General features: G+C 46.9%; 1 protein-coding gene across 3 annotated transcripts in view; it reads right to left on the bottom strand.

The window, feature by feature from the left end:
• Fbxo41 (F-box protein 41) overlaps positions 1 to 14,327 on the bottom strand; it is a 32,939-nt gene extending 18,612 nt beyond the window's left edge. For 2 of the 3 annotated variants that reach the window (XM_028762437.1, XM_028762439.1), the window contains exon 1: positions 14,042 to 14,327. The gene's annotated coding sequence lies outside the window, so the exon portion shown is untranslated. Of the gene's footprint in view, positions 1 to 14,035 lie in introns of all 3 variants that reach the window. The other variant, XM_028762438.1, reaches the window with a different exon arrangement.
• Between the last annotated feature and the right edge of the window lie 6,884 nt (positions 14,328 to 21,211).

Raw genomic sequence — 21,211 nt, 5'->3', positions numbered from 1 at the left:
CAGTCTGGGTGAGGGTAGTTCAGCTTAAGTAGGAAGGGACCAAGGAGCTAGGGGCCTGCATTGCCCCATGGCAGGGGGCCCTGGCTAAAGCCCTCCTCCCAAGTCTGGGCTCTGGCAGTGGGTGACACAGGGGGACTGTTGCTAAGAGATAACTCCGATTCCCTGTCCTCACCACCATCTCGAAATCGATTCTAGAATTCTAACTTTCAATGAAGTCTCTGGCTTTGGATAAACATTCTGGGGATAAAGGAGGCAAGGTGATAGAAAGCCCTCTCGAAGATCAAGACCATTTCTAGAAAAGCCTAGAAAATATGTTACCCCTAAGTTTGTGTCTTTTCTATCCCTAAACAGAGGCTCCCTTCCGTCCTCTCACAGGGGGACTCAGAGCACCAAGAATGGGGACTGTAACACTGGTGGGTTGGCTGGGGGTGGTCAGAGAGTCCTTGCTACTAGTCAAAGCTGTGGGCTGTGGACTAGGTGTTTTCCCCCCTTTTCCTCTTTGGCTGAACAAAGCCAAAACCAAAGCTATACAGTTTTCTCTTCATCATTCAATCTTGATCCCAGATTCCAAACCCCTGAAGACTAGATTATTACTTAATCAAACATAGCACAATGTTCTACTCGGACTGGCTAGGTTGCAGGAATGAGAATGTGGGCTTGCTTCTTCTGGATACAGGACAGCCATAGTTTAAGTTTGTGATGGCTGGCTGCATTGGCTGAACATGAAAACATCCTACATTACTGAACAGTTAAGTGGGAACCCATGTGTTTATTAAAGTGCCCTACAGTCCTGCTACCCAGCTTTACTTCTTCCTTACACTCCCAATTTTCTTTTTCTTTTTCTTTTTTTTTCCAAAGGGGAGAGGGTTTATTCAGGAGATATGGAAGAAAAGAGAGAGAGCAGAGAGGTAGAGGAGTAGAGGTCGGCCATGACCACATGGAGAGAGGGGAAGGGAAGGGAGGAAGGGCGAGGAGAAGCTAGAGGCAAGAGAGTAAGAGAGTAAGAGCCCAGTTTTCTTGTAGAGAGAACTGTTTCCCAGGTCAACTCTGAATGGGCAGAGCTGACTGCAGCCCCTGGCTCCAGGGAAGCACACGTGGTTTGGCTGGCTGGAGAGAAATGAACAAGTCTCCCACTCCTGGTTGACACAGGCACCCCAAGACCTGTGTGCAGAGAGCAGGACAGGAGCCTGGAGCTTCTGGTGGCCTGTCTTCTCTGTGGGACAGAAGAAAAGGGTTCTTTTCTGTTTTCTGACATCAAATGTGATGTCACTGGAACAGTGACACCCAAATGTGCCCAAAACTTTTTGCTTAATACAGATTTTGTTGCCAACATGATGTATATGACTTTTGCAGGCTCTCATGTGCCGAAGTGCATTTGACTCCGTGTGCCACAGCATGTGTGTGGAAGTCAGAGGACAACTTTCAGGGGTTGGTCCCCGCCTTTCCAATTCCTAAGCTAATATTGAGACTATCCTTGATCACCCTCTTACCTTAATTACTGAGGCAGGGTTTCTTAATCAAACCCAGAGCTCACTGATTATACCTAGTTAGTCCTGCCAGCCATCCTTCTCTGGGGAATCCCCTATCTCTGCCTTCTGGGGCTAGCTAGAGTCACAGGCAGGCCGCCATGGCCATTTGGCATTTATATGGTGGATCCAAACTTCTGTGGGGCAAGCACTTTAAGCACTAAGCCATCTCTCCACCTTCCATCTCATTTTAAAGGCAGGATTGGTCCCTGTTTTGGTGGCTGTGGAAGTCAGGCTGGCTGGCTTCTGGCCAGCTCTCCTGTGTCTGCCTCCCACTTCATGGTAGGGATGCTGGGATCACAGATGCATACAATGGCATCCAGCTTTGATATGGGTTCTGGGATGAAACCCAGGTTTCTCGGGCTTACATGGAAAGGGCTTTAACCCAGTGAGCCATCTCTCCAGCCTATGTATTTTGTCTTTTTTTTTTTTTTTTTAATTTTCCAAATGACTCATTTGTGTTGCTAATCTCTAGTCATGGGACTCTAGATGAACTCAGTGACCCACAGTGTCAAAACGTCAAAACAGATTCTAAACCCCAACTCACTCCCAGCAGCCTGGTCTCCTTCCATGTTGCCACCTGCCTCCCAGGTATACCTCTGGCCATCTTGGTGTTTTTTTTTTTTTTTTCTCTTTCAGATGCTTTCAGCCCAAACATCCTTCCATGCTTTGTGTTCTTCACACTCAGGCTAGCCTTCAGTCTCACAACTCCTTCATCCTACAAAAGGATATGCCCCCCTTTAAATTAATTACCATTTTTTTGTTATTTTTAAGACATGTCTCACTCTGCAGCCCAGGCTGAGCTGGTCTGCTACGTGTGCCTTTCCTGCTCCATTGTCTGCAGTGTGGGCATTTGCCTCCACACCCCACTCCAGATCCCTCTTTCAGTACAGGATTTCTGTTCAAAGACTCCTTTCATGGCCCCCCACTGCCTACCTACCACCACCAGATTCCTGTTTCCTGTCTGGTCTCTGTGTGCTCTTACAAACTTGAAAGTGAAAACTGACCTGGTTTCTTCACCTGAGTTTCTTAGATTGCCTTGTTCGGACACTTCCCTGCCATTTGTCAGCCATCCACGTCTCTTAGTGATTTGACTATACACTATGATATTTATGTGTGTGTTTGTGCGCACGCGCGCGCGCGCACTCGTGCACATGCACATACTAGGAGGGGTGCACAACTGCTACACTACGGATACATGGAGGTCAGAGGATAGTTTGTGGGAGACAGTTCTCACCTTCTACCATGTGAGCCCTGGGACTGAACTCAGATTGTTAGGGCTACCAGGACAAAAGCTATAACCGGCTGATCTCTCACCAGATCGAGTTTTGTGAAACAGGGTCTCACCATATAGCATATAGCTGGTCTCAGACTATCCACAGTCCTCCTTCGTCAGCCTTACAAATGCTGGGGTTACAGGCACCAGCTGCCACGCTCGGCCCAGTTCTGCTCGTTTTTACATTGAACATTCCTGTATCCTTACTGATCTGCAAAGGAGTTTTATAATATTGATCTCTTGTCCTTTATGTACTGAAATATATTCTCAAGTATGTTGATTGGCTTTTACTTTATGTTTTTTATTGATATGTTGAAAGTACACCTCAGTAAAACTTGAATGATTTCTGATTTCGTTGTTCCGCTGAGGAAGTCTGTTCCCACCCAGAGGCTGTTACCAATTACACACGTGTGTTCTTTAGTGCTTAAGGCTTTATTTTTTTCCAGAGTATTTTTAAATTTTTAAAATGACTTTATGTTTATGTGTATGAGTGTTTTGTCTGCATTTATGTCTCTTCATACCTGTGTGCCTGGTGCCTACAGAGGCCAGAAGAGGGCATTAGATCTAGAACTGGAACCAGATGTGTGTTATCATGTAGATGCTGGGAATAAAACCCAGGTTCTCTGGAAGAACAGTTAGTGCTTTTTATTTCTGAACCATCTTGCTAGCCCCCAGGATATTTTTAAAATAAGCATTTTAAACAACCCTGCTGCCACAGCTGCTGACAGCTGAGAGATGTGCAAGCATGTTGGGTCAGGTGGCCCTCTTCACATTTGGATCCACAGTTAGATTTTTTTTTCCCCACATTTAGAACCACCAAGAGGATTTTTTTTCTTGTCTCCTTTCTTAAAAAAAAAAAAAACAAACCAAAAGATTTACTTCATTTTAACTCATGTGTTTGTGTCTGTGTAGGTCTGAGTCTGAGTGTGCAGGTGCCTGAGGAGAGCCAGAGAGAGCCCCTGGAACTGGAGTTAAAGGCGGTTATGAGCTGCCAGCAAGCACTCCCAACTGATATGCCATCTCTGCAGTCCCCTTTTCTCTTTAAATAGAGTCTCATGAAGCCCAGGCTGCCCTTCAATTCCTAACTTTCCTGTCTCCATTTCTGAAGTGCTAAGATTACAGGACTTTGTGCCACACCCAACTTAACCTCCTTTCTTCCTTCATTTTAAACGAATATCTGGTAATTAATTTTGAAGAACAGCTCAGTTGGTAAAGCACATGTCTTGCATACACAAGTCCTAGATTCAATTCCCAGGACTATACAAAAAAGACTAAGGTTACCAAATACTAGTAAGTGTGCCAAGATCACTGTCCTTTAAGTATATTAAATTCTAAAAAGTAGCCAATGGGAATGAATTTTTAAAATGACTTTCTAGAAAACACTAATTATGTACATATATATATGGAGAGAAAGCGAGGGGGGAGAGGGCAAGAGAGGGAGGGGGAGGGAGGGAGGGAGGGAGGGAGAGAGAGAGCGCGCAAGCACACACACACACATGCAACCTTATAATGAAGCGAGGTACGTGACTGGCATGCAGATAGACTTTTTTTCAGTTATGAAAATAGTACTAAATAGTACTAGGTACAACTCTTGGCCCCAAATCTTGAAAATCTGAATGAGCTGAATGCTTTTCTAGGAAAACATAAAACATCCAACTGACTCAAGAAGAAACGGAAGAGCTTGAGTCAGGCACAGTGCCATGTGCTTACACCCCAGCACTCAGGAGGCAGAGGCAGGCGGATCTCTATCAGTTTGAGGCCACCTTGGTCTACAGAATAAGTTCCAGGATAACCCAGAGCTGGTCCACAGACAAACCCTGTCTCAATAAACCGAAAAGAAAAAAAATAAGGAAGGAAGGAAGGAAGGAAGGAAGGAAGGAAGGAAGGAAGGAAGGAAGGAAGGAAGGAAGGAAGAAAGGAAGAAAGGAAGAAAGGAAGAAAGGAAGAAAGGGAAAGATAAGATACAGAACACCCAAATAGATTCATTACACCAGACTGAGGCCAGACTTGTGGAGCAGTTTCTTCTGAAATTGAAACATTCTATCCTGGAGGAGGCCTTAAACTAGAAGGTAAACAACTCAAAATAGTGCCAAGTCCCTGAAACTGACCGGGACCCAGTAGGCCCCTCCCTCCCAAGAGTAAACAATAAAGACAGCTGACTCATCCTCAGACAAGCTATGCGGACCAGCTTCGAGGAAGAAGTGAAAACAAGCTGAGTCTAGACCACCTGGGTCTCTAGGGAAGGCAACTCTCCAACCTGTTGAGCTTAGTAAGCAGGCTGTACAATGAGCTCCTGTTTCCCAGGCTTTGTGGGGTGCAGGCTTTGTGGGGTGGGCCTTCGTAATGCAGCTGACTCAGTGATTTCTGCGCCTGTAAGTCACTTCTCACCCACAGTCTTCTAAGTTACCCCAATAAAACTCATCGGTTCACCAAGTTGGCCTTTGGTGATACCCATACTTTGATCTGTTGGGACTCCGTATCTGGGGTGAGCTGACAAGTGTGTAGTGTTTTGTCACACAACAGTGGGCCTGGAGATCCCCAGTTCATGTACACAGCTGGTGGGGAGCAGGGCTGTTCTGACCCGTGTACCTGTCTGTTCCAGCTAAGCACGGCCGAGTCCTATGTTTGCTTCCAACTCTCTCCCTGTCCCTTCCCACTTTTGAAGAACACTTTTTTAGCTATCATGGCACCCTACTAGCCAGGCTCCAGGAAATCAAGGAGAGAGAGAAACAGGTCTGTGTCAGGCCTATGGGTAAGCAACAAAGAGGATGGGAAGAGTGGCTACTGATTTCCCAGAAGCTCTTTACCCCAGCACATCCCGCAGCTGCCCTCCGCCTACTGCACCTGAGAAATGACTATGAATTGTTCTTGGGAGTACTCTTGTGTAGACTTTCACACTACGTGAGCATGAAGCGTTCCCCGAATACAACCCAGAAGGTGATGGGGGTTGGGAAGATGGCTCAAGTTAAGTGCTAGCTAGGCAAGTACGAAGACCAGAGTTCAGATCCCCAGAAACTCACATAAATGCCTGGCAGGCATGGATGCCTGCCTGTAATTCCAGCAACAGAAAGCAGTTACAGGAGATTCCCCAGAACAAGTTGGCCTTCAAGACCTATCAGAGAGCTCCAGGTTCGTCTGATAGACTCTTCCTCAGTGACTGAGGTGAAAGATCAAGAGGGGATGACTCTTAACATCAACCTTGGACCATCACATGCTGACATACTTACACAAATATGAGTGCTACACATACAAAAATACACATGTGCACACGTGTACACACACACACACACACACAATGGAGAATGATGGAACGTAGACAGTGGATGAGAAAAGATAAAAAAAGACAAGCACAGTTTCATTAGATATTTAGATTCCTGCCTGTGCAGGGGGAGCATGGGGGAGCATGGGGAGAGCATGGGAGAGCATGGGGGGAGAACAGTCAGAGATGCTCATGTATCTTCTGCTTCTCCCATCTTAAAAACTTCTGCAGCCCTGAGACCCACCCCCATTTATGCCTAGCCCCACCCTCTGGCTGTGCCCAGACTGCTTCTCCAATCCAGTATAGGCATCTCAGGGCTCCTTTCTTTCCAAGCCCAGCTTTCAGATTTCTCTGGCTAGGATTCTACAGGCAGAACTCACTGGAGTAATTTTACTATTTATTTATTTATTTATTTATTTATTTATTTATTTAGTTTATCCTTTCAGGCCCATCTCACCACTCCAAACAAGACATAAATCATCCCAAGCTAAGTGTCTCCTGTCACAATCTTACCTGTTGCTACTGCCAGCAGCACAGGTGATCTTACTCTGTGACTTCCACTACCATGTGGACCCTGGTGAGTCCTGCAGGGGACATTGTTTTCAACTCCACCTTTTGGACATGCGGCCTTTCTTTGATGTGCTCCCCCTTTCTACTCCATGTGCTTCTGGAAGGCCTACCTTATTCCTAGTAAGTGGACACAGGATCTAATTCCACTTCCCTGGTCATAATGACTGACCCAGGATGGGTACATTCCTCAAACTGAGTCAGTGGAATCCTTCACTGGGAGATTTGGGGAGGGGGTCTTCCTTTTTTCCTTTGGGGATCATATGCTAGGATGAAGCTTTCTGAGACTTGTGCAGTCTCCACTGAACTATGGAGGAGAAAAGGGCTGTCAGTGCACAGACTGACCCACCACACAGAGTCCATGCATGGAGGGAAAACATGTGAAAAACCAGGGAAGCAGAGCCAGGAGCTGAGGAGTTGCCCCACTTCTCTGAGAACTTGCACGTAGTTATTCCCAGGACCCCTTCATCTTCCCTTTTCACAGTCACAGGAAGTGTTAAGATCTTTTATTGGTTAAAATAAAATCGGGGGCTGGTGAGAGGGCACAGCAGACAAAGGTTCTTGTCACCAAGCCTGAACCTGAGTTCAAACCCCAGGACCCACACAATGAAGGAAGGAACTGACTTTTAAGTTGTCCTTTTACCTCCCTATTCTAGGCCATAGTACAAGTATACACACACACACACACACACACACGAATAAATGATGTAATAAAGTAAGTAAGATTAGGGCTGGAGAGATGGCTTAGTGGTTAAGAGCACTGACTGTTCTTCCAGAGGTCCTGAGTTCAATTCCCAGCAACCACATAGTGGCTCACAACACTCTGAAATGGGATCTGATGCCCTCTTCTGGTGTGTCTGAAGACAGCTACAGTGTACCAATTTAAATATAAAAGTAAATAAATCTTTTTTAAAAAAAGTAAATAAGATTGGATTTCTGTCACTTTAAATAAAACCCTCTTCTCACCTTATCAACCAAAGCTGTGGTTAATAATGAATTCATTCTCTGTACACTTACTGAGTACTGCTCCGTGTCACACACTATACGGGCACAGTGCTCAGCATATACGGGTCGCACAGACAAATGTGGGTAGAAGATGACATGGTCAGAAAGGGTATGGGAGAGGACTAGAGCCTCTGTGGTTAAGAACACGTACTGCTCTTGCAGAAGACCCTAAGCTCCATCCCCAGTACCCACTCCAGCCAGCTCCTAATCATACTTAACTGTGGTTTCAGGGACTCTGATGATCTCTATGACATGAAGGCAAATGCATTCACAGAATTAAAAGAGTTGGGTGTGGTGGCACATGCCATTACTCCCAGCATTTGGGAGATAGAGGCAGGTGGATCTCTGTGGATTCAAAGTCAGCCTGGTTTACAAGGTCTAGGCCAGCTAGGGCTACAGAGTGAGGCCCAGTCTTGGGGTGAAGAGAAGCAAAAACAAACAAACAAATGGGGCTGAAGGGATGGCTCAGTAGTTAATATCACTTGTTACTCTTCCAGAGGAGATGAGTGTGATTCCCAGCACCCACATGGATACTTAGAACCACCTGTAACTTTGATTCCAGAGGATCTGCTTTCAGCCTCCACAGGAACCAGAAACATATGTAATGCATACATACATACAGACATGCAAGAAAACATGCATATATTTAAGATAGTGGTGGTGGTTGTGGTTGTGGTAGTAATGACAATAGTAATATAAACCAGGAGTAAAGCTTTTTGTACCTACTTTGCAGGATGCTGCCAAAAATACACTCTTGGGGACAGTTAGGTGCCTCAGTGGGTAAAGCTATTTGCCACATTCCTGATAACTGGAGTCCACACGGTGGAAAGAGAAAATGGAATCCTACAAGTTGTCCACGTGTACACCCAATTCCGTGCACCCACACGCAAAGCAAAGGAGTGTAATTTCAAAAAATTAAATACATTACTTGCCAGATAATGCTTATAACCCTAGAAGACTCAAGGTAGAGGCAGGAGGATCAGAAGTTTAAAGTCACTCTCAACTATATAGCAAGTTTGAAGCCAGCTGAGGCTACATCTTTTTTTTTTTAACTTAAATACAAACAAGGCTTATTTATTTCTATTTTTGTGTGTATGAGCATTTTGCCTGAATATACATCAGTACACCATGTGTATGCAGTATCATTGGAGGCCAGAAGAGAATCAGATCCCTTGAAACTGGAGTTATAGATGGCTGTGAGCAGCCATGTGGGTAAGTGCTGGGAACCCTATTTGGGTCCTCTACAAGAGCAATGAGCACTCTTAACCACTTAGTGATCTCTCCAGCCCCAAACTTATACTTTAAAATAAATAAAATGATACTGGACAGCAAGCCCAGGGTGGGAACAGAGAAAGAACAGAAGGAGGTAGAGAGGAAGATGGAACCTTCAAAAGATGGAAGAGAGAGAAGAGCCAAAGAATTCTCAAGAACCAACAGCAGAAACAGGAGTTTAGCAGGGAACTTAGGGAAGAGTGGATGCAATCTGGAAGGAGTGGGCAAGCTCACACAGGGCTGGGACTGAGGAGGACCCACTGGGGACTGCTAAGATGGCGGCTTTAACGTGTCTGGCTGCTGTGGGCATAGGCTAAGGCCAGGCCCTGAGTGGACACGAGTCTCCTGTGCTGGGAAGTAGGCAGTGTGGGAGAGTCCAGGAGCATTTTTTAAGATAGGTGAGGATGAACACCTTAGAGATAACCTACTTTCATGGGTCAGAGATACAGAAAATGCCTTGAGCTTGACACTGAGCTAAAGATCTCTTCCTTCTTCCTCCCCTCTTCCCGCCCTGTTCTCTCCTCTATTTTAAAGCTTGAGGTGAATTTAAAAGAAATCAGTAAAGGATGAAATGAGTACCCTGGGCAGTGGTGGTGCATGCCTTTAATCCCAGCACTCAGGAGGCACCGGCAGGGATCTCTGTGAGTTCAAAGCCAACCTGCTCTACAGAGTGAGTTCCAAGACAGCCAGGGCTACACAAAGAAACACCGTCTCAAAACAAACAAAAATTCAAATGGGTTATTTCAATATTGGCAGCCAAAACCTTTAAGTGGCTAATTCTAAACTCTTAATAACATTGTACAATTCCCAACTTAACCAACAGCCTTATCTTTCAGCACCCTGGACAGCGACACGACTCTAGCTTTTCTTCCATCTCCACCCTTGACACACACACACTATCTGAATGGTTGACTTCTTGCTTTTCCTGTAGTCACGGTTGCACGTCAGACTTTTATCCTCATCTATCTGGACTTAAACTCATCTACCTTACAATCCTCATGACTTCTGAAGCTTTTTACAAGTATTATCATGTATACAATCATGTATGTCACTTACAATGTAAAATTGGCTGTGGAAAAAGTGCTTGCTGCGGGAGCATGAAGATCTGAATTCAGATCCTCACACTAAAAGTCCAGTGTACATTTATAATCCCAGAACTGGGAAGGAGGAAACAAGAAAGCCTGGTTCCTCAGAGGTCCTCATGCAGCAGCAATTTGTTACAGGTCCTTACTGGCCACAGGCAAGTGATCTGACCAATCTGAGCCTTAGCTTCCTCATCCCAGCACTGAAGCCTTCTACTTCTTTGGGAGCATTGTGGTGAGCATGGTGATGTGCCAGGAGTAATTAGTAGACAGACATTGATACACCTGACTTTGACATCTTGTCCTGGGCACATGACATAGAATAAAGCACCTGATCACGGCGTCTCAGAGTAGAGCAAACCATGGGGACGAGAAGACACAGAGTTCTGACCTCTTAGTAAGTGACCAGGGAGGTACAGGTGACACAGTGGTCACCCAGCCCAGCCAAACTAGTAAACCCCAGGTTCAGTCAGAGACCCTTTGGTAAAAAATGAGGTGAAGAACAAGAAAGTATCTAACACATGCACACACACACACATGCACACACACATGAACACACACACACATACACCCCAAACAAATAAAATAATCTCTGAAGAATGGTCTCTTACTCCTCCTCCTTTGAGACAGGTTTTTATGTAGCCTAGGCCTTTCTCAAACTTGTTGTGAAGCCAAGGATGATCTTGAACTTTTGATCCTTCTGCCTCTGCTCCTGAGTGCTTGGACAGTACCAGCAATCCAGCTTAGCTCTCTCCCCAGCCTATCTGCCCAGCAGTGAGGTACACCTGCAGATCTTGTCTTCAAGGGCGGCTGGATCTGACCAGCTCTCAGCTCTGCCAGCACCAGCTTCTGCCCCCCTTTTCCACACAAATTGCCATTGAGCCCCATGAGGGATGCCCCATGCTCCATTGGGAAGCACTGGGCCCTGTCACATCTTCAAGTTTAGGCTCATGCTGGTCTCCCTTCTTGAGACTTTATTCTCCATCTAGTAAGTTTTGTAGACTCAGCTCAAATGCCACCTTTTCCATAGAGCCTTTCACTGACACCTCAAGTCCCATCACAGCACAAGTCCTCCCTTACTCCAATCTCTGAGTGACAGCAGGTCCCACAAGCTGGGGATCATTGGTACACACATAAATCAGATCCACCATTACCTATACACTACAGGCAGGAAGGAACTCTACAAATGACCATCTTCACACGGGGCACTTAAGTGCCCCTGTTAGAGGAATCACCAAGTCATGGATAAATTTAAATTTCACACAGCCAAAGTAATTTTCTAAAATGAATTTTTAGAAAAGATTTATTTTTGTTTTAGGTGTGTGAGTGTTTTGCCTGCATGTACGTGCACCATGTGCACTTCTGATCAGAAAAGGGTATTGAATCCCTCGGGCCTGGAGTTTCAAATAGTTTTGAGTCATCGTGTGCATGCTTGGAACTGAAGTCAGGTCTTCTGCAAGAGTTACAAGTGCTCTCAACTGCTGAGCCATGTCTTCAGCACCCAACCAAAGCTATTTTCAACACTTACCATCATGCAACTAAATGAACAGATTAAAAATCCACAAATGACCTTGTAAAGCATGATGGCTCCCCAGTCACTTACTAAGAGGACAGAACTCTGTGTCTTCTCGTCCCCATGGTTTGCTCTACTCTGAGACGCCGTGATCACCTGCTTTATTCTATGTCATGTGCCCAGCACAAGATGTCAAAGTCACGTGGATCGATGTCTGTCTACTAATTACTCCTGGCACGTCACCATGTTCACCACAATGCTCCCAAGGAAGTAGAAGGCTTCAGTGCTGGGATGAGGAAGCTAAGGCTCAGATTGGTCAGATCACTTACCTGTGACCAGTAAGGACCTGTAACAAATTGCTGCTGCATGAGGACCTCTGAGGAACCAGGCTTTCTAATGTTACCCTTATGTGCCTTGTGTGCCTCGCACACTAACTCAGAGCTTGGCCAGATGGGTATCAGCAAGCTTCATGCAAGCAGAAGCCACTAAGTAGTTGTCCATCAGGACTTGTCATCTTGGAACATTTCCCCCTTAGGGAGCCTTGTGACCCAGAGGCTGGGTCCCAGCTGTGTAGGATGACCTGAGGCTACAGTGGGAAGGTGGCCCGGGCGGGGGGGGGGCTGAGAGGTCTCCTTTGAGAGGCTGTGTATGTGATTCCAAGTGAGATCCACAGATCCCATAGCCATAGTCCCAGGGAGCTCAGACCATGAGACATAGTGTCATCACTAGTGGTTGATACACGCCTGAAGTCCTAGCAAACTGGGAGACAGGAAGACTGCAAGTTTAAGGCCAGTGGTAGATCATATGACTAGTATGTATAAGGTCCTGAGTTCAATTCTCGGCACTGAAATAAGCAAGCGAACAAGCAAATGCCATCCAGCGTTTCTAAATTCTATGGGCGTTTGTAATACAGTAGTAAATAAATAAAACCCTTGACAAACTGGGATTTGAACACAACACTTCCTGATCAACTCATATTCGATGCTACATTACTTCTGGCTGAGAGCGGGGTGTCTGTACCAATCCTGAAGTGTTCATAGAGAAAGGCCCCGTAGTAGCACTAAGGGAATATCTGTTGACGACACAAAGCATTATCAGAGGAAGTTCTAGGGAACTCAGAGGCAAGGAAACTACTACATTTTGACAACCTTCACCACCTCTTTACCCTCCCTGAAAGCTAGGTCTCCTCAATGTAGGAATAAATGTGTGTATGTCACAGATCTCTGTCCCCTGTCCCACCAGTTAAATTCAGATCAGGCAAAAGTGAAGGCTAGCAGAGTTTTTGTGATTTCCCTTTCTGGCTCCCAACTTGCTGCCTGACCTACCCACGGTTATCGTCTCTCTCTCCCCCTCCCACTTGGCCTTCGGGGGCCCAGGAGCTCTTCCCTCCTCCTTCCCATGTAAAATCCAGGAAGGAAGCAGAGAAGGCGGAAATCAGACAACAGAGTGGAGAAGGTTTGGGTGGTGTTAGATGGATTTAGAAGCCCCAACACCAAGCTCTAAACTAGGTGTTTACAGGAGGCCTCCACCAGCAGGTGGAGGCATTCTGAGGCTGAAGAGGCAACTGGAGGTGTCCACGTTATACCCCCATTATGGCCCAGTGGGTGGAGAATAAAGGAATGCCTTGCCTGTCTAAACCCCTGCCCAATCCTCCAAGAAGCCTGGGCCTGAGCCCTTCAGCTATATAACCCAAACTTGGTACCTCCAGAATAGTCACCCAGCCTGGTAAAAACCCACAGGAGCCATCGCAGTCTTCTGCTTCCTGGCCACCCCCCACACACTGCCTTTCTGTTCTAAGCACCCCCTCTCGTGGTCCTGCAAACATGCACACGCCTCCCAAGGTCACACACACGCAGGCTCCAGCACCTGGATCCCACACCCGGAAAACCATCTGAGCCCCTCACCGCAGGCTAAACCAAAGGGAGGGGGGCAGGCCTCACTCTTCTCTAGGCAGACTGTAGGCAGCGTACACAGGCACAGTATCACACACACATGCAAGGCGATGGAGTGGAGCCCACACCTCCAGAGACATTGTGGGAAACAGTCACCGCCAAGGCACTGAGGTGTGGGGAGGCAGAAACATGTGTGCACATATATGAACGATCACACGTGCACACCGGCACGCACCTACAACCGCACAGGTGCCCAGCCAGGCCTACCAAGACCCTCCCCCATTCCATCACCAGCAGGTGGAGAGAGCTGGGGTTTCAGGGCACTCCCCCTTCTCCCTCTCCAAGGTCCAGAGTCCCAGTGGGTTTTTTTCTGGAGCCCGCCCCCGCCCCCCAACAAGGCTCAGGCAGTGACAGGCGGGAGGGGGGAGGGGAAGCCTGGTCCCAAACCCGTTCTGATTTTAATTCCTTAAATTAACCCCTTGGATGCCTGGAAGCCTGGCCTGCCCAGAATCTCTCCCAGTTCTAGCGGCCTCGCGGCCTCGGGAGGGCAACAGGGAAGAAGGCAGGGGAGGAGGGGGCAGCGGCTGAGGTCTTCCCTGCCTAGCCTCTCCAGGACCAGTCCCGCAGCACGCTCCAGACTTGCCTTTACCTCTTCCAGCCTGTGGCGAGACCAGGCACCGCGGCCCTGGGCTTGGGGCGCAGAGGCACAGACCCCGCGTGCCCGGTCCAGACGCAGGGCCGCCGCCAGGCCTTAGCTCTTGGTCCCCACTGCAGCCTAGGGTGGCCGCCGCCGCCTCCTGGTTGGGGCGGGGGCGGCCGAATCCCCCAGCCCCGCACAGCGGGAGGGGCTCGCGATGCGATCACGGGCGGGGTACGCAGGGCGGAGGAGGGGGAGATAGGAGGGGGCGCGCGGCCCCGGCGCAGCTAGGAGAGAGGGAGGGAGGCGGCCCGGAGATGGGGCGGAGCCGGCCCCTCCTCCGGGGCGGGCTCTCCAGCAAGAGGGGAGCGGCAGTTGCAGCCAGGAGTGGCTGCGCCTGGTCCCCACGTTTTCCGCAGAAGCTGGTGGCTTGGGTGGAGGATGGGCACTACGGGGGTGGGGATGCAACCTTCCTCCACACCAGGCACCACCACCGAGGCATTCCTGTGCCTTGGAGCTTCCAGCTGTGTCCACTGCTGCCCACCTTTAATCAGGGCCTTTCCACCCTAACCCACCCCTCACACTTGGCCTGCACCCAGTGAGGAGCAGATCTTGGGATGAGTGGTTCTGGAGACCAAAACGAGGCTGACATGGACACTATGACATACATCACAGTTCTACAGGGTCCTCTTGGGCTGCGAGCCCAAGTACAGGTCTTGCACTCTGTGACTTCAGGTCAGACACGTTGTCTTTGGGGAAGACTTGGCTGCATTGGGCCACACTGTGCCATGTTCCTGGACCTAATATTGTTTCTGGACCTACAAATGGAAAGGAGCAGCGACCGTGCGTTGGTTTGCTCCAAATAAACCCATCATTTCCACAGGATAGCACCTCTTGGCTTCAGGCCTACCTATCTGCTGAGGTAGGCACAGCCTGGCTGTCTTGCGCAGGAGGAAGTTCACAGGGCTGGAGTTGAGCTGGCAAAACAAAACAAAACAAAACAACAACCCGTTGGGGTTTCAAAACAAGATCATGGCTGAACTAGAATGAGGAAAAGGGAAATGATACTTGGACCACGCAGCGGTGCCTCGGCTGCAGCCGGGGCCTGTGGCAGAGCAGAAATCCAGCCAGGATAGTCCCAGGACTCCCCTGGAGAGTTTGTGTGGCTTCCACTGACCCCATCCCACACATGAAAGGACAGAAGCCCCAGGGACATGGAGTGTGGGGAAGGAATCTCTAGAATGGACAGGCAGTTTGGAGTATGGGGAAGGACTCTCTAGACTAGACAGGCAGTTTAGGGGGAACAATACATCTAACAAAAACCAGAGAGTATACAGAGGCCAAGCCAATGAAGCACTCCCTCTGTTTCTTCCTGAATCTCTGAAGCCTTTCCAGCTCCAGGAAGTCTTCTTAGATTAAGAAGGGAGATCACTTCTTCTAAGATTTAACTAAATCCCTGTCAGTTAAGCAGCAGGCATCCTGATGGTGCTTTATTACATATCATTCATTTTCCAACAGAGTAACAGAGCAGAAGCTCTGTCAGCCTCTCTCAGAGGGTTTGTAATCACCTATGGTGTGTCTTAAAGGGAGTTGAGAGAGAGGTTTGAATGAGAAGACCCACCCTCGTGGGCAGCACCGTCCCATGCACCGAGGTCCCAAACTGATACCAAGGTGTAGCAAGCATTGGTGTTTGCTTCATGACTGGGGACACAGTGTGACCAGCTGCCATGCCTCCCTGGACATGCTAGGCTGTGTGCCATCAAACAGTGAGCTCAAGTAAGCCCTTCCTGCCTTAGGTTGCTTGTGTCAAGATTTTTTTTTTTTTTTTTTTTTTTTTTTTGGTCACAGAAGTGAGAAAATACACCCGCTTCAGGAGATGGAGAAGCTAAAGTTCAAAGTTCAACAAATATCAAGACCACAATTTGAATGCCTGGTATTCAATCCATCCTATGACCAAAACACAGCATCGGCACGCCACCTCTTTGCTACAGTAAAGTTCCCAAGCCTGTGCCTCTCGAAACGCAGACTTGATAAATCCACCTGTTTCTGTAGTTAGCCAAAAGTATCTCTTTATCATCTCGGCCCCACCTTTGTTGTGATATTGCCCTTTGTGCTTGTTGTGCTTATATGAAAACAATTTAGGACATGGAGTGTGCTGTGTATGTGCTTTTGTACATGTGCATACATGCATTTGAATGGATATGGAGGCATACATGTGTGGCTATGCAGGTATATATAGATGCATGTGTTTATTTGTGAGTGCATGTGTGCATGGTTGTGTATGCATGTGGATGTATATGTGAGGGTGTGTGTGCTATCCTTATGCACATAGGTATTCCCACACACATATATGTATGTGCATATGCATGAATGCATGTGCGCATGTGTGACCATGCTATATTTCACAGACAACAGTTCCTGCTTGGTTGTTATGGGAACCACTGTTCTAAAAATGTAAATCCCACTCCATGTGGTCCAGAGAAACCAAAAGAGATAGTGCTCAGTGACAAACACATCTAGGGCTCCCAAGGCTAAGGCAGGAAATCATGAATTAAGAATCAGCCGGGACCCAGGTAATCAGAGGTATAGTCCTATTCTCAGGATCCCACTGTCGTGTCGGGGCCTCCATCCTGCCTTTTCTTATCTCTCCTCTCCCAGCTCCATGCTCGCTGGCCACCTTCTTTCTCTCCTTCTCTTGTGAGCTAGTCAGAACAGTGATTAAATCCTTATTCTTGCTGAGATGAACCCACAAGTATGGATGAAACAAGGTTTCCACCCTGGAGGGGGCTCAGAGGTGGGGCTGTTCTGTTGTTAGATCTAAGGGGAAGATAGAGAGATGGGGGTGGTGGGAAGACAAAGTTAGATTGGACATGGGAGGCTTTAACCGTGCAGTATGTGGTTGGTTTCTTTTTAAGATTTTATTTTTAGTTATATGTATGTTTGTGTGTCTGAGCACAGTGTGTGTGTGTGTGTGTGTGTGTGTGCGCGTGTGCGTGTACGTGTGCGTGTTTGTGTGTGTGTGTGTGTGCACGCCACAGTGGCCAGAAGGGAGCATGATCTGGAGCTGGAGTTACAGGAGGTTATGGGCTGCCATGTGTGTTCTAGGAACTGCACTCAGGTCCTGTCCAACCAAGTGCTCTTGGTTTACTGAGCCTTCGCTCCAGTCTTTATGTACATGATTTTGTTTTGTTTGTGAGGTAAGAGCTCTCTGTGTAGCCCTAGCCTGGCTGTCCTGGAACTTACTATGTAGACCAGGCTGACTTCAAAGTCACAGAGATCCACTCTGCCTTCTGAGTGCTAAGATTAGAGGCAGGTGCCATCATGCCCCAAGTGTGTATGTTTTAAAAATATTTATTTAGTATGTATACATATATATGAATATGGGATCATGTGTGCCATGCTTTGTGTGTGGCAGTCAGAGGGAAACTTTTCTTTCATTTTTTTAAAGGCAGAATCATCTTGATCTATCTGCAGCTGCCTTCCATACTTCAAGCTAGCTGGCTGTGAACTTCCATGTGATTCTCCTGTGCTTTTCTTGTGTCCACCTCCTCCTACCTTATGAGAGGAATGTTGGGATTACAGGTTCATGCCACTACATCTGGCTTTTTAAGTAGGTGTGGGGCAATAAACTCCAGTCATTAGGCTTGTATGGATATTAGCACTTTTACCTCCAGAGCCGTCTCCCTGGCCCAGATATAAGTATTTTAGTACAAAGCTAGGTGTCCTGGGTCAATTTGGGACACTATTATGTCATGAATAGTGTTTTATGGGGTTTCTATCATTAGTGCTGTGTGATGGAATGGAAGGATATGAGTCAGGAAAGAGTTGGGTAGTTTAAACTGGTTATACTGGTCTCATTTCAAACGGAACGGGGGTTGGTTGGTGTGAAAGGAAAAGATAGAGCAAATGTTCTAGGCTGCTTTGTCCAAGGCTTCCAGAGTTTATCTCATCAAAATTCTTATTTCTGGGTTTGAGGATGTAGCTCAGTGGGTAGAGGGCATGCATAACATGCAAGAGGCCCTGGGCTGGGTCCACAGTCCCAGACAGACAGACAGACAGATAGACACAAAATTTTATGAAGGGAATGGAATTTAAAAAGACAAAAAAATGTCAGCACAAAAGCATGAAGTATGTTGAGTTCAGCCCCTGAAAGGCCTGGGGTGGAAGTCAACTAGCCTGTAAGTTCTTTGGAGAAGGAGGAGCTACCACTGAAAAATCATAACTACTTATACCTGTATAGAGCAGAAACTCCAAGAAAGGAACCATCAAAAGATCCAGCTGGGTGTGGCATGCCTGTAATAGCAGCACAGTAGGGGCAGAGACTGCTATACAGTGAGCTTGAGGAGAGCCTGGGCTACATGACTCCACTCAGGAAAACAACCAACAAAAGTCTCTTCACCACTGGCTCATCCTCTTAGAGTGCCAGGTAAGGGAAAGATACCCTTAACCTGGGCCACAGAGCCCTGCTGCCCAGGTTAATCCCCAATGCCAGATGAGTTTACAAGCGAAAAACAATAACTCATAAAACAATGGATCACAAAGGAGAATGAACAAGATGCCAAAGCATGGCAGACTTCTCAGTGGTTAAAGGCACTGGCTGCTCTTCCAAAGGTCTCCTGTTCAATTCTCAGAATCCACATGGCAGCTCACAACTGTCCATAACTCCAGTTCCAGGGGATGTGACACCCTCATTCATGCAGGCAAGACACCAATGCACATAGTATAAAAATACATTATTTTTAAAAACAAAATAAATAATATTTAAAATCATGAAACAAACCCTAAAACAATACAAATCAAGCCAAAACAAAAATGAACTGACATACCTTGATGCTTTTTGGGTTTTCTGATTGACTTTAATTTTCTCCATCTCTGGCCTAACATTCTCTTCTTTTAAAGCTCCTGGGGAATCTCCACTAAATGGGGACAAAGAAGACTTCTTGGCCAGTCACCAGGATTACTACAAAGTCACTTCCCTAGAGTTCCCTTTTCTTGTCATGCTAAACTTAATAGTAGGGTATGAGGACAAACTAGGAAAGGACAGAGAAGACTATAGTGACAGAACAAAGCAGAAGCAGGCAAGGACATTCTGGTTCAGAGACTAGCCACCAACAGCCTGCCTATGTGACCTCTTTTGTTCAGGTGGTGTGGTTTGGTGCTGCTTAAGGTATGAGCCTTTTCTGTCCTGCTGCTCCAAAGCTGCAGGATCTTCATGACACAGAAGCCAGAGACCTGGAACCTGGACAATGACTCATTGCAATGAGCATTTGCAAGAGATTATGTGTGGGCAGAGGGATACACTGTGGGACACACTATGATACACTACAGCTTCCACGATGTTTTCTAAGCTTTGTTTAGCTTTTGTTTGTTGTGTGTTTTGTATTTTTTTGGGGGGGAGGTAGCAAAGGCAGAGAGTGGATACAAGGGAATGGAGAGATGAACACAACTGGGGTACATGATGTGATACTCACAAAGAACCAATAAAAAGTTAAGAAGAAGAAGAGGAGGAGGAAGAGGAGGAGGAGGAAGAGGAGGAAGAAGAGGAGGAAGAAGAAGAGGAGGACTTGGGCCTTTACGCTCTTCCTTGACTACTCTGTATAGAAATGAAGTCTGAGGTCCATGCCTATGAATGAAGGTACAGTCAGTATGATAATGAGGTTCACCTTTTAACTTAGGTCTCCTGAATCTACCACTTACCTCTCAGTGTCTGGCAATCCACCACTTGAGCTCCAAAGGGTTAAATGTTGCCCTCCACAGGTCATACTTTTGAAATACCAATTCTTTTGGAAGAGACAGCATCAATTTGTCACAATTCATTTATTAGTCCTCAGTCCTGAGAGGGTACTTAATACCTAGGGAAAGAAAAGGCTACAAGTGTGGGACTGGGTCATTTTGTCCCTAGTCAGCTGTTGTGGTTGCATCTGGGTGACAAAAAATTTCCTGGGGTGACAAATCACATGCATCTACTTGTCCCAGGTAGCAAACCCATGACAGACTGAAGTATAGATACCACCAAAGTCCAACTTGGTGAATCAATGAGTTTTATTGAGGTTACTTACAGAAGCAGAAATGACTCAAAGATACCTGCATCACCAAGGCCCACCACAGCATAGGTGACGAGGTTCTAAGAGACCATATCAGAATAAAGAAAGAAAGAAAGAAAGAAAGAGAAAAACTACAGTGGACAGGGATTGGGGAGATGGCCTGGTGGTTAAGAACACTTGTTACTCTGGCAGAGGACTGAGGTTGGATTCCCATAACCCACAGTGTCTCAGGGCCATCTGGAATTCCAGTCCCAAGGATCTGACACTCTTCTGACTTCTGTGGGCACCAAATACACATGCATACATTCGGGCAAAACATTCATGCATTCAAAGTAACTAAAACGAAAAAACATACAGTGAAGTGTGACGTAGGTCCTCTGCAAAGGTGTGCACTTGCAAACGCACATGCACATACATGTACACGCATAGAAACAACCCAAATCCCTAGTAGGTGGCTACTGAAGAACATTACATCAAGTTGACCTCTAAACACTCTCCCTCCCCCTCGAGGTCAGCTGAGTTGGCCTACCCTTGCTTTAGCATAGAGCTGTCATTCAGGAGGTGCAACGGTTGATCTTTTATACAGCCCAAGGTGGAAAAAACTTTGAGGAGCAAAACAAGAGACTAAAGAGGATGTCTCACCTTCCCTATTACAGGATCATGGTTTCTCGTGCCTGTCTACACCCCATAAACGGTTAATGGGAAGTAAAGTTTTGGAAAGGGTTTTGACCAAGTTGGGCTGTTTAGTAGGGCTGTTATCTCCTGGAGAGGCTCTTTCAGGAGCCTCTGGCTTGTTCTTCACAGCCCAAGGCCTGGCCCAGTTGAACGCAAAGACCCTTTCGGTCTTTACAGCATGTGATTCTTGAACAGATGTATCTGTGGTAGCAAATATTAACAGAGTAGTCACATTCCACTAAAATGCAGCAGCATCTGCTGCCCAGGGCGCCCTCTAGTGCCAAATCTTTCCTGTCTTTTCCAAAGACTCATCCTTCCTTCCATTCCGCGGCTGGAAAGCAAGCTACTACTGCCTTGCTTTCCAGTTAACGTTAACTGACCCTGGTTGTTTCTAGTAGGATCACACAGTAAGCAATTTACACTGACTGCTTCCTGTTTTGGAAATAGTACTAGAGACTGAAGC

Source organism: Grammomys surdaster, unplaced genomic scaffold (genome assembly GCF_004785775.1).
Source record: "Grammomys surdaster isolate TR1022 unplaced genomic scaffold, NIH_TR_1.0 133, whole genome shotgun sequence".
In the NCBI taxonomy this organism is placed as follows: domain Eukaryota; kingdom Metazoa; phylum Chordata; class Mammalia; order Rodentia; family Muridae; genus Grammomys; species Grammomys surdaster.
Note: the sequence above shows the minus strand (reverse complement) of the source record. Positions and strands in the feature narration are given on the sequence as shown.